At 37.6% G+C, this 15,898-nt stretch overlaps 1 long non-coding RNA gene across 1 annotated transcript; it reads right to left on the minus strand.

The window, feature by feature from the left end:
- On the minus strand, nucleotides 410-12,447 carry LOC110270539. Its single transcript, XR_002360169.1, has 3 exons — nucleotides 12,394-12,447; nucleotides 12,209-12,350; nucleotides 410-421 (listed from the first exon to the last, which is right to left on the minus strand). It is a non-coding gene; the product is annotated as an uncharacterized LOC110270539 (long non-coding RNA).

Genomic DNA, 15,898 nt, shown 5'->3' on the forward strand with positions numbered 1-15,898 from the left:
ATCAACAAAGAAAATTTTTAAAAATTAAACAAGTAACTGCTGGATCTTTTCCTTGAATCAAGGGAAGAAGGTATGGAAAAATATTATGATGTGACAAGAACTCCTCCTAACAAGATATGATGTGATAGCTACCAAAAGGAATTATTTTTAAAATGACGAGTAACACAAACGGGCCAGAGTCATGGAGTGGGTCAAGAAGGATTGGTTGGGCCCATTGTTACTAACTCCAGGTTTAGTCTCCCCCTGTCTCATGGCTTTGTTCAACGCACAGCCAGATTTGTCTCTTCCAAACCTCATTCTTTTCAAATTGAGCAAGCTCCTCTTCCATGGCTTTAACCCATGAGGGGTCTTCAAGGGCTTGCTTTACATTGAGAGGCTCCAATTGGGACAAGAAAGCAACATTGCTTTGTTCGACTTGCTTCTTGCTTGATGATCTAGTGGTCACGCCTTGGGAAGGATCACCAATGATAAAATCATGGGGGTAACCCTTCAAAAACTTCCATTCTCGTGGCCTTTGAGGGAAGGTTCTGCCTTGATGAGTTTCAGTGGATTGCTCTGTTCTGGGATCTCTGGTTGGTTCAGGAGACAAAACAGAAATGTCTCCTTTATTCTAACGAGACATTTCCGGACAGTCAGGTTCAGCAACTGGTACGGACTTGGGATCAACTTGAAAGGCATCTTTGTTTACCTCAGTATTACAACCTGCATCATCTTCTATCACAGCACTAGGAATAGAGTTAGAATCACAAAAGGATACATGTATGGATTCCTCTATTGTTCTATGTTCCTTGAGGTAAATCTGAAATACTTTGCTAGTGGTGGAGTATCCAACAAACAGTCCTTCATATGACTTTGGATTAAATTTACCAAGATTTTCTTTATTGTTAAGCACAAAATATTTACACCCAAAAACATGGAAATACTTAAGATTAGGTGGGGTCCCTTTCCATAGCTCATATGGAGTTTTCTTCAAGCCTTTTTGAATGATGGTTCTATTCAAAATATAACATGCTGTATTTACAGCTTCAGCCCACAAAAATTTTGGTACATCATTTTCACAAAGCATTGCCCTAGTCATTTCTTGAAGGCTTCTATTCCTTCTTTTAACTACCCCATTTTTTTAGGAGTTCTAGGACATGAGAAGTTATGTGCAATACCAAAATCATCACAGAATTTTTCAAAATCTTGATTTTCAAATTCTTTTCCATGATCACTTCTCAAATGGGATATTTTCAAATCCTTTTCATTTTGAATCTTTTTGCAAAGAGTGAAAAGAGCATGAAATGCATCATTCTTATGAGCTAGGAAGAGAACCCAACCGAATCTAGAGTAGTCATCTACCACCACCAAACCATAATGTTTACCTCCTAAACTTTGAGTCCTTGTTGGACTAAAAAGATCAACATGCAACATTTCTAATGGCCTCTTAGTGGAAATTCTATCTTTTGGTTTAAAAGAAGATTTTACTTGTTTGCCTAGTTGACAAGCATCACAAGTAATATCTTTATCAAATTTAATGTTGGGAATTCCTCTAACCAATTTTTTATTTACAAGCTTAGAAATTTGGTACATGCTTGCATGACCCAATTTCTTATGCCAAAGCCATTTTTCAGATTCAAGAGAAGTGAAACATGTTACTTTTTGATCTTTTAGATCCTCAAGAGTCAATCCATACACATTATTACATCTTTTTGCTTCAAACAATATATCACCGAATTTTTCACAAATAACTAAGCAATCCAATTTCTAAAAATAACCTCATAACCAAGATCACATAATTGGCTAACAGGGGTGTTCGCGGTGCGGTTTGGTTCGGTTTTAAGGGAAAAAGTCATCCGATCCGAACGCTTAATTTATGTGCGGTGCGGTTTGGATTGGATGAACTTTTTTTGAAAATCCGATCCGATTACAAGCGGTTTGGATCGGTTTGGATTTGCGGTTTTTTAAATAAAAAAATTAAATACATATAACATGTCTTAACATCAAATTTTAAATAATCAACAATGACATAACAAGTCTTAACATATCTTAAAAAGCTAACAATAACATAAAAATAGTAATAAAATTATAGGTTAGTTAAAATAAATAAATAAATAATATTTTAAACATAAAATATTTATTAAATAATAATAATACATGAATAATAGAAAAATGTATAACAAATTGAACATGTTATAAATATAATTGTAAAAATAATAATAAAATAATAATATTATAGCACATTGTGCGGTTTGGATTGGATTGGATCAGTTATGAAAAGTAGATCCGAAATCCGATCCAATCCAGCGGTTTGCAAAAAATAGAATCCAATTAAATCCGAATTAGTGCGGTTTTAATCGGTTTTCGGTTTAGATTAGATTGGATGAGTGGTTTAATTTGGATCGGTTTGGATTTGAACACCCCTATTGGCTAATGCTTAGTAAGTTGTGTTTCAAACCATCAACAAGTAAAACATCATTTATGAAAGAAGAAAAGCTCTTACCCACTTTATCTATGGCCACTATTTTTCCTTTTCCATTATCACCGACAGTGACAAACCCTCCATCATACTCATCAAGCTTGATGAAGAATGTTGCCTTTCCGGTAATATGCCTAGAGCACCCACTATCCATATACCACATGTTGTCTTTTCTCTTGGATGCTAGGCAAACCTACAAAATAAGCTCAAGTGACCTTAGGTATCCAAATTTTTTTGGATCCTTTGATGTCAAACCATCTTCTTTGTCCCAAGCCATTATAATCACACACAATTTTATAAACCTTGTTTCCAATCATTCTTTCACCAAAAAAACACTAAATAGGAAAATGACCATTCCGATTGCAAAATCTATAAAATCTTTGAGTTGCTATTTTTCTAAAGCTTATTGGGTTTTGAAACCTTATGTTATTAGAAGATGATGCCATGTTGGTACAAGAAAGTTTTTCAACAAATTTTGCAGTTTTACGAAAACCCAAACCAGCTTTATCATAAAGAGGTTTTTGACTAGCCAAGAGTTGGTTTAAATTTTCTGAACTTTGAGCAAAGTTGGCTAAGTCTTCTTTAAGTCTTTTTATCTCTTTATGCAGCCACTCATTTTCTTCAAAATAGTTCACATTTGCAGTCACAGAATGATGGTGTTCACAGCTCTTAAGTTCAGCTTTTAACTGCTTGTTTTCCTCAACAAGATCAACAACAGTTTCTGCCTCCCTTAATTTATCTTTGAGAAAACCATTTTCAGCTTTTAATATAGCAATTTGAGACTCAAGATCTTGGTTTTCACTTAGGAAACATTTGATTTTTTCAGAGAGATGATCAATCATGAGATGAATGTCTTCAGTGTCAGGGTTATGAAATACTACCTGCTCTACGTGATCGGCCATGAAGCAGGTTTGAGACTTGGTTTCAGATTCTTCATCTTCATCAGAGTCATTTTCCAAGTCTTCCCAATAATCCATGAGACCTTTCATCTTTCCCTTTTTCGACTTGTCCTCCTTCTTCAGTTTAGGACAATTAGATTTGAAGTGTCCAGCCTCTTTACAGTTGTAGCAGATTACTTTGTTGAGATCCTTCTTCCTTAAGCTGCTTCCTCTGTTTTTCTCCTTCAGCTTCACCATTTTTCTGAATTTCTTAGCAAATAAAACAAAATTATTTTCAGATGAGTTATCACTGGATTCATCATCCAGAGTTTCAAAAACAGATTTGAGAGCAATTCCTTTCTTTTTTGTATCTTTTTTCAAATAATTGTTTTCAAAAGCAAGCAAATTTCCTCTCAAATCATCATATGTAATATTATCAATATTGCTACTTCAGCTATCACTATTGCTTTTGTTTCCCACTTTTTCGTGAGACATCCCAAAATTTTCCTCACAAGCATAGATTCAGGATATGTGACTCCCATAGCATACAAGCCAGTAACGATGACATTGAATCTTTCGAATAAATCATCTATTGTTTCTCCTTCCTTCATTTAGAACATTTCATACTCTCTGTTTAGAATGTCTATTTTGGTCTTCTTCACAAGGGTTGTGCCTTCATGAGTGATTTGTAGTTTGTCCCAGATTTCCTTTGCTGTTGTGCATCTTGATACCTGTCGGTATTCCTCGAAGCTGACCGCACAGTTGAGCAAGTTGACAACTTTGGCATTGAGCTCTACTTTCTTTCTATCTTCCTCATTCCATTCGGCTTCGCCTTTGAGTGAAACCACACCCTCTGCACTTGTAATTGTTGAAAACTGTGGTCCTTCCAGGATTATCTTCCAGAGTCTGTAGTCTACGGACTGAACAAATATCTTCATCCTCACTTTCTAGTAACTGTAGTTCTTTCCATTGAAGAATGGTGGTCTGTTGCTTGACTACCCTTCTGTCAGAGTGTAGGCAACCAAATTTGAGCCACTGTTATCCGCCATCAGGATCTTTTATCCAAGCTGTAAAGCTTGATCTCTTTGAGACCAAGCTTTGATATCAATTGATAGTAATCAGTGGCTAAGAGAAGGGGGGTTGAATCTTAGCCCCTTTTTCTGAGTATCATTTTCTGCCTTTCAAAATAGCTTCAGGAGATTTTTCTACGTTTTGTCTCATAACCAGACACGAGACATTTTCTTTTTGTCTCGTAACCAGTCAGGAGATATTTTTCAATTTTGTCTCCTTCGTAACAGAAACAAAAATGGAGTAGAAGAGAAAGATAGAGTCACACCAAGAAGTATCCTGTTCAGCCGCTAAGTGCAATGCAGCCTACGTCCAGTCTCCATCACAACAATGATGAAATTTCACTATAATCAACTGATTACAGACACCAATTCTTCGCTAGGAACTACCCTTTCCTATCCGGGACAAGCCCAGAATCTATACCCAAAATTGAACTTGACTTGGTCACCTACCAAGCTTTCAACTGCTAAGTGCTAACCCAACTTGTAAGGAGATTCCCACAGAATCATGATACACAACACATAGATGTACAAAGGACCTCTAAGACACATATGGCTTTTTTTTTAATTTTGTACCCTTTGCCTTTTACCTCTCACTGGATTTTTCTTACAAACCTCACTCTGTTTGCCTTTTTTACCATGAGACTCAGACAGACAAAACTAAAGAAAGGAATACAAAATGGAACACATTGAAGGAGAAGAACTTCCGTTAGATTGGGTAGCTATGAGAACTCTGTGCTTATTCTCCTTGTCTCAACCCTTGGCCGTTCATCCTTATTATAGAAGGAGAAGTTTCCAAGGTTAAAATCAGTTGAACCAAGCCACCTTCTTCTTCTTCAATTGTGAAAACAGGTTCGGATAAAGAGAAGAGAGAGAGAAACCGAAAGCAAAACCAACATGCAATTACCTCTCTCTCATTCCTTCTCATCAAGCTTCATCAATCTGAGCCTTCCATCTTGTCTTGGTCCCCAAGAAGGATTCCTGACCCTTGATAAACTTTTGATCCTTGACAGCTCATTCTATTCCATATTTGCTCCTTCCTCAACGTAGCTCCAGTAGCTACCTTCTGTGATAGATGAACAAAAGTGGAAATGAGCTTCACCTCAGAGATCCTCTACTCTAACCGAAATGGATTGCTACTACTTTAGGCATGGAGATCTTGAAGCTTCTTCATCACATCTTGCCTTAAGTGGAAAAGATCTCAGCCACGCCATGCCTTGGATCTTAAGTGGGTAGAATGTAAAACCCGGCTAATTAACGGATAATTAACCCATAAATGAGAATTTATTCTAGAAAGTCAAAAATGTGATTTTTATAGCTAAATATGATAGAGGAGATTGAGACAAGAATGTCGATACCAATTTTGTAGAAATCGGACCAAAATTGGACCGAACGGGCCAAACTGGGCCAACCGGACCCATAGTGGGCCCTTAGCCCAACATAACTAAACCCTAAAACCCTCATTTCAGCAATCTCTCCCCTCTCTAAGACACTAAACACGCTGAAATGGAGGCACAAGAGGGAAGAACACTCTCTCAAGTTCTTTCTCTCATTTGATCTTCAAACCACCACAACTTTTGATCTAGAGCTCCGATTGCCGCACCGTTTGTGGCCACGCGTTCACTGCGAAGAGCTCTATAAAACCCACTACTTTATTTTTGAGTTAAGCCACGAAATCATTTCAGTTCTTCATCTCTAAATTTTGAGTTTCATGGAGATACGTGTTGAGATTTTGGGCTCTTTGATGTTATAGGACCCAACTCTCTTGAAGAAGAAGGTTAATATTGTCTCCTTGAACATTGGGTGTGGTAAGATTCTCAACTCTAGTATAATTTGTTGTTCTATGATGTTTGGGTATTGAGATATTGTGTATGGATATGATGATTGTGGCTTAGGTTGTGTGTATGTGTATTGGAGCTTGATTAAGACTTTGAAAAGCTTAAAAAAGGATTTTGGTGATAAAAATCTATTCTTGGAGGTGTTGAGAACTTGAGAGTTTGTGGACAAGTGATTTGGAAGTGCTCCGGTTGAGCTTGGGAAATCGGCTAAGGTGTGGTCTCGGTTTCTTGTATCTAAAATGTAATGTGGTGTGAAAACTTAGGTTAGAGGCCCTAAGATAGGTATTGAATTGTTGATATTGTTGAATAGTTGAGATATATGATGTGGTCATATATGTGATTATGAATATTGATGCCTTGATGGTGTGATATATGAGAAAAATGCATGTTGTGATATATGCTTGATGAATGATTTAGGTTGAATCAAAGGTGAAACCATGTTGATGGTGAGTATGATATGGGTTATGTATAATGATGGTTGATTGGGAATGGTGTTATTGGAAATTGGAATGAGGAATGATGTATGCCATGTTAATGTGTTGGTAATTTAGCCATTTGATTGAAGTGGGTAAAATGGTTGGATGGTAGTTTTGTGAATTGTGGTAAAGTGTTAATGTGTGAGTTGAGGAGGCTTAATGTTGAATTTTAGTACATTTTGATTGATTTCAAAAGGGGTTAAAATTGGCATGTTTTGGTTGTTTTAACAAGGGATGAAATTGGTTTGTTTGAAAATGGCACTTTGTGGTTTTGTATGAAAATGTGGTTTTTAGGCATACTTTGATGGGACATAACTTGAATTCCGGATCCCCGTTTTGCACCAAATTTGTTTAAAAATGAAATTGGATCTGGGGCAGTTATGCCGTTTGAAGAATGGGCGAAAAATGTTTTAAAACGATGAAGTTGTGTCCGTTGGGAGATTGGGGGTTTAATCTGTGAATTCTGCAGCTTTTAACTTAGAAAAATTTTCAGCAGAATATTCCCCACGTAAGCGTGCTTGACGCGTGTGCGTCGTTTGTCAAAAACGCGCCATCCACGCGTGCGCGTGGCCCATGCGTGCGTGTGGCCCACGCGTACGCGTCGATGTGTTGAAATGGTTGCCCAGCCAAAATTCTCGAGAGTTGTGCCTGTTTTGTGCCAGATTTGTGCCTGGGGCACAAAAACGCACCCACGCGTTCGCGTGGCTGACGCATAGGCGTCACTTGGCTGTTTTTCCACCCACGCGTGGGCAACGCATACGTGTCAATTAACTTTTTGGCCATCCACGCATGCGCGTGGAGGACGCGTACGCGTGGCCCTGTTTTCATCCCAAAGTTGATTTTTGAGTTTTTAAAGCCAAATTTCACACTTTTAAGCCTCCGATCTCACCCCTTATATCTTAAATCATTATGATATGCCTAGCAATGAGAAATGGGCTAGGGAATGTGGTAACTTGTGAATGAAGAAAGGGGAAACTTATGATCAATGATGATCAAAGATGACTATAAGAGATGTGGAGGATGGAGGTGGAAGTGCTTTATGTGCCATGAGCCGAAGGGCTGTATTTGTTGATAAATTGGCTGGTTCTGGATTGAACCGTGAGCCGGATGGCTGAGTTGATTGCCGGATTTCGGCGAAGCCATTATTGATTATGGCCGAGTATAAATGCATATATGCTATTGAATGAAAATATGAATGTTGCACTTCCACTATCTGAGATACGAGTTTCCTTGGGTGAAAGCAGTGATTAGCCACCACGTGCTCCAGGTAGAGACTCGATACTCTGCTGACCCTATGTCGTAAGTGTGGCCGGACACTGTGAAAGTTCTGGATGAGCTCGCCCCCATGAATATACACTAGTGAGGGTGTTGGATATGGATATGGATTATGATTATGATCATGATTATGTTGAGTATAACTCGAGTTGGGGATGCACGACAGAGGGACAGTCCAATGGTTAGCTACCAGGACTTGTCGGGTTGGCTATATAACTGATAGATGATATCATCAGCCATTAGGGACAGGCATTCATCATATGAATTTTATGTGAATTGTTTGAGATTGCCTATGTGACTGCATATTACTCGCTAATTGTCTAAATGCCTTATCTGTTCCTAATTGTATATCTCTTGTCTGATATAATTGTGTCTGCTATATTATACTCCTGCTGGTGGTTGGGAGGTTTGAAGGATTTGGAAAGGGAAGTATTAGTTAGACTGAAGAATCTTTAGTCAGTTGCCATTTATGGTTCAGCCTGTTTATAAGCTTTGATTTATCTGGAGGAAGTTCTAGGATTGCCTTTGGATTTTCTAGGATATTACATGTTAGATATGTAGGTACTGTTACCATACTGCGGTTCTCACCCATGCGGATTTTGTGGTTTTCAGATGCAGGACGTGAGGCTTCTCGCTGAAGCATGCTGGAGACTTCTGGATTAGCGAAGATCCTTGTTCTCGGGACTCTATTTTGGTTTATATGTTTTGCTTAGCTACTTTTATCTCCACTGAATAATACAAACTGTGATGACTCTTCTTAGAGGGGATTTTGGAGAATAGGTTTTTTGTATTTATGTCCCTTTGGATTTCTTTTGGGGTTTTCTATTTTATTTACTTGTATATATTGCTATGCTCGGACCGGTTATCTTCGCAACCGGATTATGAGTTTTGATATTCATGTTTTTGACACTCCTTTATATATATATATAATCTCGCGTTTATCCTTTGTTCGTTATGTTATCGATCGGAGTGTTGCGCTTTCGAGTTACGAATTTGTTTTACCCCTTTTTTTTCAAAGGCTCCTAGTTAAAAATATTCTTCACACTACTATACATACTAAATTTTAATAGTTAGAGGTCGTAATACCTTACCATCTCTGAATTATGACTTAAGCATAAGACTCTGTATGGTAGGGTGTTACAAGTTTCCTGGCCCAATAAGCATTAGCTTATGCAGTAAACTTAACTCAGCCATTTTGCTTGAAATTTATTTTACAAAGGCTGACCCTTGTCATCATATTGGGCTTAAATTTTCTTTTTGCCCAATAACAAAATCTGCACAATTCAACAAATTTGTTAAATAACCAATTGGTAATTAAGTTAATAATAACCAAAAATTAAATTAACAATTTTGTAAATAATATTTTTAACAATATTTGATCATCACAATAATTTGAAGTTTTCCAAACTCAACATGGGTGTTTGACACTATTTCTCAAAAGGGAAAAATGAAAAATTATTATTCTACGTTCTAAAATGAAATTTATTTTTATTTTAAAATTTTAATACGTTAATAGTTTAATATATCTAAATGTATAAGCCTCATATTTCTTAGAAATTTTCTCAAAAATAATGTTAATAGAATGTTTATACATACGGAAATCTAGAAAATAATTGATACATAGAAAAAAATATTGTTTAAATGTAAACAATAGCTTAGATTTTTTTTTGTCAAATCTATACTATATTACAAGAAACAATATGATTTTTATTATTGTAACAGTCTAACATTTGAGTCCAAACCTAAAAAAGCAAACAAATTAAACAATACAAGTTTGGCCTAAATAAATTTAAAATATAAAAAATAATAATAAACAATGACTTTTGTAACACCCTACCACACAGAGCTTTACACCTAGGATATAAAATAGAGGTGGCGAGGCACTAGGACCTCTAAAATAAAATATCTACATTTTAATAATATTGGAAGGAAATAATAGACGAGGAGCCTTGAGAGATAGGTGAAACAAATCGCAAAACCAAGAAAAAGCGCAACTCTCGAGAAAGAGATTACTTGCGTGCGAAGAAAGCTAGAGTTCATAGGTATAGATAAATAGAAAGTAGGAATAGAGGATCAAGGATACAAGATGGCAAGCTCCTAACTTAGCCTGCGAAGCCAAGGCTGTCCGGAGAATTTTTACATACATATATACATATCCCAAAACCTAAAATACAAGGATAAATCCTGATTCTGCATAAACCTCTAAGAGGTACAAAATAAAGTAGTTGTTTGGAGAGTTAAGTACATAAATAAACATAAACTATACATAAAAAATAAAACCCAGAAACCGCTCCGCTACAGAAGTCCAGACGCCTACCGATGAGCCTCTCGACCTGCATATGAAAAATAACAACACAGTATGGGGTGAGAACCGGAGGTTCTCAGCATGGTAAAGGTGCCACGCACATAAGATATAAGGTCCTGGGAATGCCAGAGGCAATCCTAGAACGCCGACACTCAGATTATGAAGCTTAAAGTACTAAACAGCAACCATAAAAAGGCGGTCTTCTAAAGGTATCTAAGCCAAGCCTAAAACTTATCTTTAACACTAAGCTTTACCACCTTTCCTCCATTTCTCCATCTCCGGTGAAATATGAAAGACATACAAACAGACAAAAGCAAGCACGGGTAGTAAACATGTAAATCAAGTAGTAATTATGACAGTTAACATAATATATTCAATTAGGCACTCCCAAATAAGGCATAGCAAACAAAACAAACATTATGCACATGATGTATACCTATCCTATGGCTGATGATATCATCTATCAATTATATAGCCAACCTGACATGTCCTGGTAGCTAACCATGGACTGAAACACCCATGCAGAGCAAGTGGGTTTGAGCTACAACCCCCTTGCTACTACCCGCTTAACCTAGAGCCAGTGGAATAACCACTACTGCGGCTACTACCCAGGCGGGTGTTTAAAAGCTCAAACTGGAGCAAGCGGGATGAACCACCATCCTTGCTACTACCCAGGTGTCACAAACATACTTTTGTTCAATTTAAATCAAGCATGATCATTATCAATTCTCAAACATTAACCTAGAGCAAGCGGGATGAACCACCATCCTTGCTACTACCCAGGCGCCACAATTACTGACCTGGAGCAAGCGGGACGAACCACCATCCTTGCTACTACCCAAGTATCTCAAACATACATTTATTCATTTCATCTCATTTCAATCATCAAACATCATATCATTCACAGTCATTTATAATCATTTCACAACCATTCATCATTGCTATGTCATCATCAACTTCTCATACCTTCACATCATTCTCATATGATTCATCATATTTACTCTTTACTTCACCCCCAAGCTACCTCAAATTCCTAGCTTCAGCTAATTACTAGGTTTATTATTACATTATATGATTAAAATAATGAAATTAGGGGTTTAAAAGTTTGAAATTCAGTTTAAAACTCAAAATCCAGTTTTGCAGAAAACAGGGGCCACACGTATGGATATGCAAATTTAGCCCATTACGCGTACGCATAGGCTCATTCGCGTATGCATACATGGGAGGCAGTAGCCACCATATGCGAATGAGGGTTCTGCGTACGCAAAAGTCTCATGTCACGCGTACGCGTGGGTGTACGTTTTTCCAAAAATTTTTACTAAGCCTGAAATCTGCAGTTTTGCCATTTTAAACCCCAAACTTACGATGCACATAACTTTTTCGTGTTAAACTTTACGAACCCAATGTTCGTACAAAACAAGTTTGAAATCATTTGGGGGTCTGGAAGCCGAGTTATGGCTCTCCGAAGTTCGGCCAAAAATCAATTTTCATAAAAACCTTCCAACCTCTATTTCATTTATTCATCATTTAAATATCAACCATTCCACACCTAAAATCAGTCCTAAAATATGAATTATCACAGCAACATAATTCTACACCCTGCTGTCATCCATCATACATCAACAATACACAGTTTCACACCTAAATTCTTACTTTAGATAATAAGACTATGAGCAATCCACCAATTATGCACAAACAAACTTACCAACAAACCAATCATTATTCAAATACTACTTTAGCATTCTAATTCCAGCATAACCATAATCATCAACACAAACCTAATCGATGTCACCAACCATTATCACAAATACTAACAATCAACATGCTTAACCGTTCCAACCTATCCTATGGTCCTCTAGCCTAAGGTTTCACAGAATATTATATATTAAATACGCGAAACCTAAACCATACCTTGGCCGATTTTCACGTATAACCCGAGACACCTCCACAAAGCAAGCTTTCAAGCCTTCCTAACCACAATTCAGCTTCTCAAGCTTCCAATCAAGCCTTTAGTATATTCAATTCTTACTCCATCTCACATATATTCATACACCTAACACTAAATTTAAGAATTAACTAGCGTTAATGATCATTACCGTACCCAAGTGCCAAATAAGAAAGAGTGAGCATTTTTCTCAAGCTAATCGGGTCCTATAACACAAAAGGACCAAAATCTCAACACCCACATACATAATTTTCGAAAATCAAGGGAGGTTGAGAAACTGGATTGAGAGAAAAGCTTACTAATGAAATTTATCTGATAGAATCGTAGAGCTCGACGCGGTGAACGCGTAGCCGCAAACGGTGCAGCGATCGGAGCTCGGAACGGAAAGTTATGGAGGTTAGTTTATGCTGTTAGGGTTTGGAAACCTTCTCTTCTCCCCCTTGGCTTGTTTTAGCGTTTCAGCTGAATGGAGGAAAAAGGAGGAGTGTTTTATTAAGTGTGTGTGGCTGAATGGGTTGGGCCCGGTTCGATCCATTCTGTCCAATCTTGGACCAAATTCTTTGAAATTAGTGTCAAAATTCTTATTTTAATTACCTTTATCCAATCAAATTATAAAATTTGCATTTCTAATTTCTTTTATTAAAAATTAATTTACTGATTAATTATTCACTAATTTTTTGGGACTTACATCCTACCCACCTAATTAAGAATTTTGCCCTCGAAATTCAGATTTAGTTATCTGAAAAGAGGTGTGGGTAGTCCTTTCGTATACTCAGTTTCTTGAAGCTGACTTCATTACTCGAAACATCAATTTCCTTTCATTTAAACTAACTTAGGTTATAAGACATGAATTTGTTTTAGAAACGTGTTTCAGAAGTTACGTATTGTGGAGTACGTCGAATAGGTTCGAAAGGTACGGCAAAAAAAACTATTTGGTATGCCATTGACCATCAGCACTTTTCAATAATTGAAATCGACCAACTTAGCAGGGTTTGACTTAGGTTTTTTTTATTGCTCATCCAATTCTAGTTTGTTGAAGTAATCTTCAGAAATATGTATCTTTCTTCTTCAAACTTAAGAAGTCTTATCTTTAAGTTTGCAGAACTCTTTTGTTGGCTTTCTGTAGTGAGAATCTTAACTCGGCTCTTTCGTTGTCTCGGCTATCAAATTTTGGAAGTAGGATATTTGATATTCTAGTTTTAGATCAATACAGAGGCGTCTAGCGCATCGTGAAACCTCACCTTCCTCCTAATGTACAGTCTCGTCGACATCTCTGGTAAATAGTTTGCTCTGATGGATGGATAGATTTGGGTTAATTGACCCACAATTACCTAACAGTATTACCTCCTACCCTAGTCCTCAATAACTCCTTTTCATAACCATTAGCAACCCCTTTGTACTTTCATTATGAATCCTTCCATGGTTACCACATCTCGAATGACTCTTGGTACTCATTCCTTATCTTCAAACGGGTCAGATATTCAGTCACACGCGTCACCACATTATCCATCGCTTCGGGACCCTCAACCCTATCTTATCAAAATTTGGATACATTTTAGCAATCCTCGGTTGAATCGAAGTCCGTTCTTGATGGCTTTGAACAATAGTTTATGTTCCCACTTTCTGCATTAGGCATACTAATTCCTTCTTGTACTTCCGAATTCGTTTCTTCATTTCTCCCGGTCTCATTCTTTGTTTTCTTCGATCTCTTTTTTATTTTCCTTCGGTTTACTTGACTTCGAAATTCTTAGTAGCTCTCTATCGTCTTCTTATGCTTCCTGTGTCTCGTCTTTGCCACATTTTAAGATTGTATTAGATTTAGTTTGACTCCTTCAGCTACACTCTCAATATCCAACTTAGAGCTCTAACTTACCTTGCATTCCTTCCTCCAAAATTCATATCCAAGCATTTCCAGTAATGTCGCAGGCTCATTTTCACGTCCAAAAGTCTTACTCTAAGGAATCAACACCTTGATGGTTATAGCTATGATTCATATGCGATACTAATATAGGCTCGAGTTGATTTTCAGAGAGACATTAAGCTCGAAAGACGAATGAATAATACGAACAATATTCGTGAGGAATCAGAAAGAGTTTTATATACGGTCAATCAGAGTTGTATTGAAATAATAGAATGCACAAGAAGAGAAATTTAGGTGTACCTTAAGAAAGAAAACCAGACCAAAAACATTTGATAGCAAGGATAAGACATATTGAATCAAGTAGTTTCAGCTGACCTTGAGAGATACAAAGTTGTAACGAGAGCACCTAACTTTCAGCAATTTTCCAAGGCTCAAGAATCATTTGTTTATACCAAAACAAGCTCAGGCTCACCTCTTGATGGACAAATTCAAATATAGATATATGCACGTAAAGGTTTAGAAGTTTAGTGGATAAATCATTCATTGTTTGAGGAAAAAAGGAATCCGAAATAGAATTCTATTACAGATACAAAAGGAAAGCTAGACCGAATCGTGAAGATTCGTCGGTACCCTCCCTCTCTCATACAGTCTACTACTATAGTCTTCCTTTTCTACTGACAATATGGGTGTTCTCCATAGGGTAACACTCGGTCGAACATATTTTTCTTTCATTATTTTCTTCAACCAAAACTGAAGCTTAACACTAAGCTTGACGCTTTCAGTCTTACATCCTCATCCCTGACGTAAGCTGTAAATGAACGCGGGGTTTCAAGGTCACATACTATGATTTAAGTTTTTGGATATCAATTTTGCAATTATCTCAATCTTGCGGATTCGATCGTCCTCCATCTTGAGTCTTTTCCTGGGGACAATTCCTGGATACGTGTCCCGGTAGACCACACTTGTAACATACGACCAAGCCAAAGCGGCACGGCCTGTCTGGATGGTAATGACCACACTTCTGACATGTCAACTCCTCCGAAGTATCCCTTGTTTGTTTCCCTCTTTGCTTGAATTTCTGGCCCATTGGTGCCAAATTCTGATTGTGGTCTCTTCAGTGGCATTCACGGCTATCATTCCTCTCCATAGCAGCCTTCTTCAAACAATCTTCCGTGACCCTACTCTTGTTTACCAAGTCTGAGAAAATTCTGATCTCCATCGGACCCACTAAACTCAGTATATCACTCCGAAATCCCCCTTCGTATTTGATGTATTTCCATTCCTCAAAGTCTCCTGGAGCACCCTAAAAAATCTTGGAGAATCGACATAATTTCTTAAACTTGTTTGTGTATTCGGTTACAGACATTTGACCCTACTTCAGTTGCAACAATTCAAGTTCCTTAGCCATCCTGACTGAATTGGGGAAGTACTTTTTGTAGAATTCCAACTAAAAGACATTCCAAGGTATTGCAACATCGTCTTGCTACAGCAGGTGTCGTGTACTCTGCCACCAATACTGGGCTTCACCCATTAACTGATAGGTTGCAAACTCAACACGTTGACTTTCAGGAACTTGTTGTGCTTGTAACGCCTGTTCCATTGCCTGAAACCAGTTATCTACCTCTGTGGGGTTCGTTGTCCCTCTAAACATGGGCGGGTTTATCTTCAAGAAGGTTGCTAAGGTCATTAGCCCATCTCCCCTGTCATCACCATTCCCATTATCGGCTTGATTCCCCAATGCCGCAGTCGTAGCCTGCATAGCAGCAGCCATGTTCTCCAGGGCAATCATAAAGTT

The sequence above is a fragment of the Arachis ipaensis genome, chromosome B04 (assembly GCF_000816755.2).
Source record: "Arachis ipaensis cultivar K30076 chromosome B04, Araip1.1, whole genome shotgun sequence".
Taxonomy (NCBI): domain Eukaryota; kingdom Viridiplantae; phylum Streptophyta; class Magnoliopsida; order Fabales; family Fabaceae; genus Arachis; species Arachis ipaensis.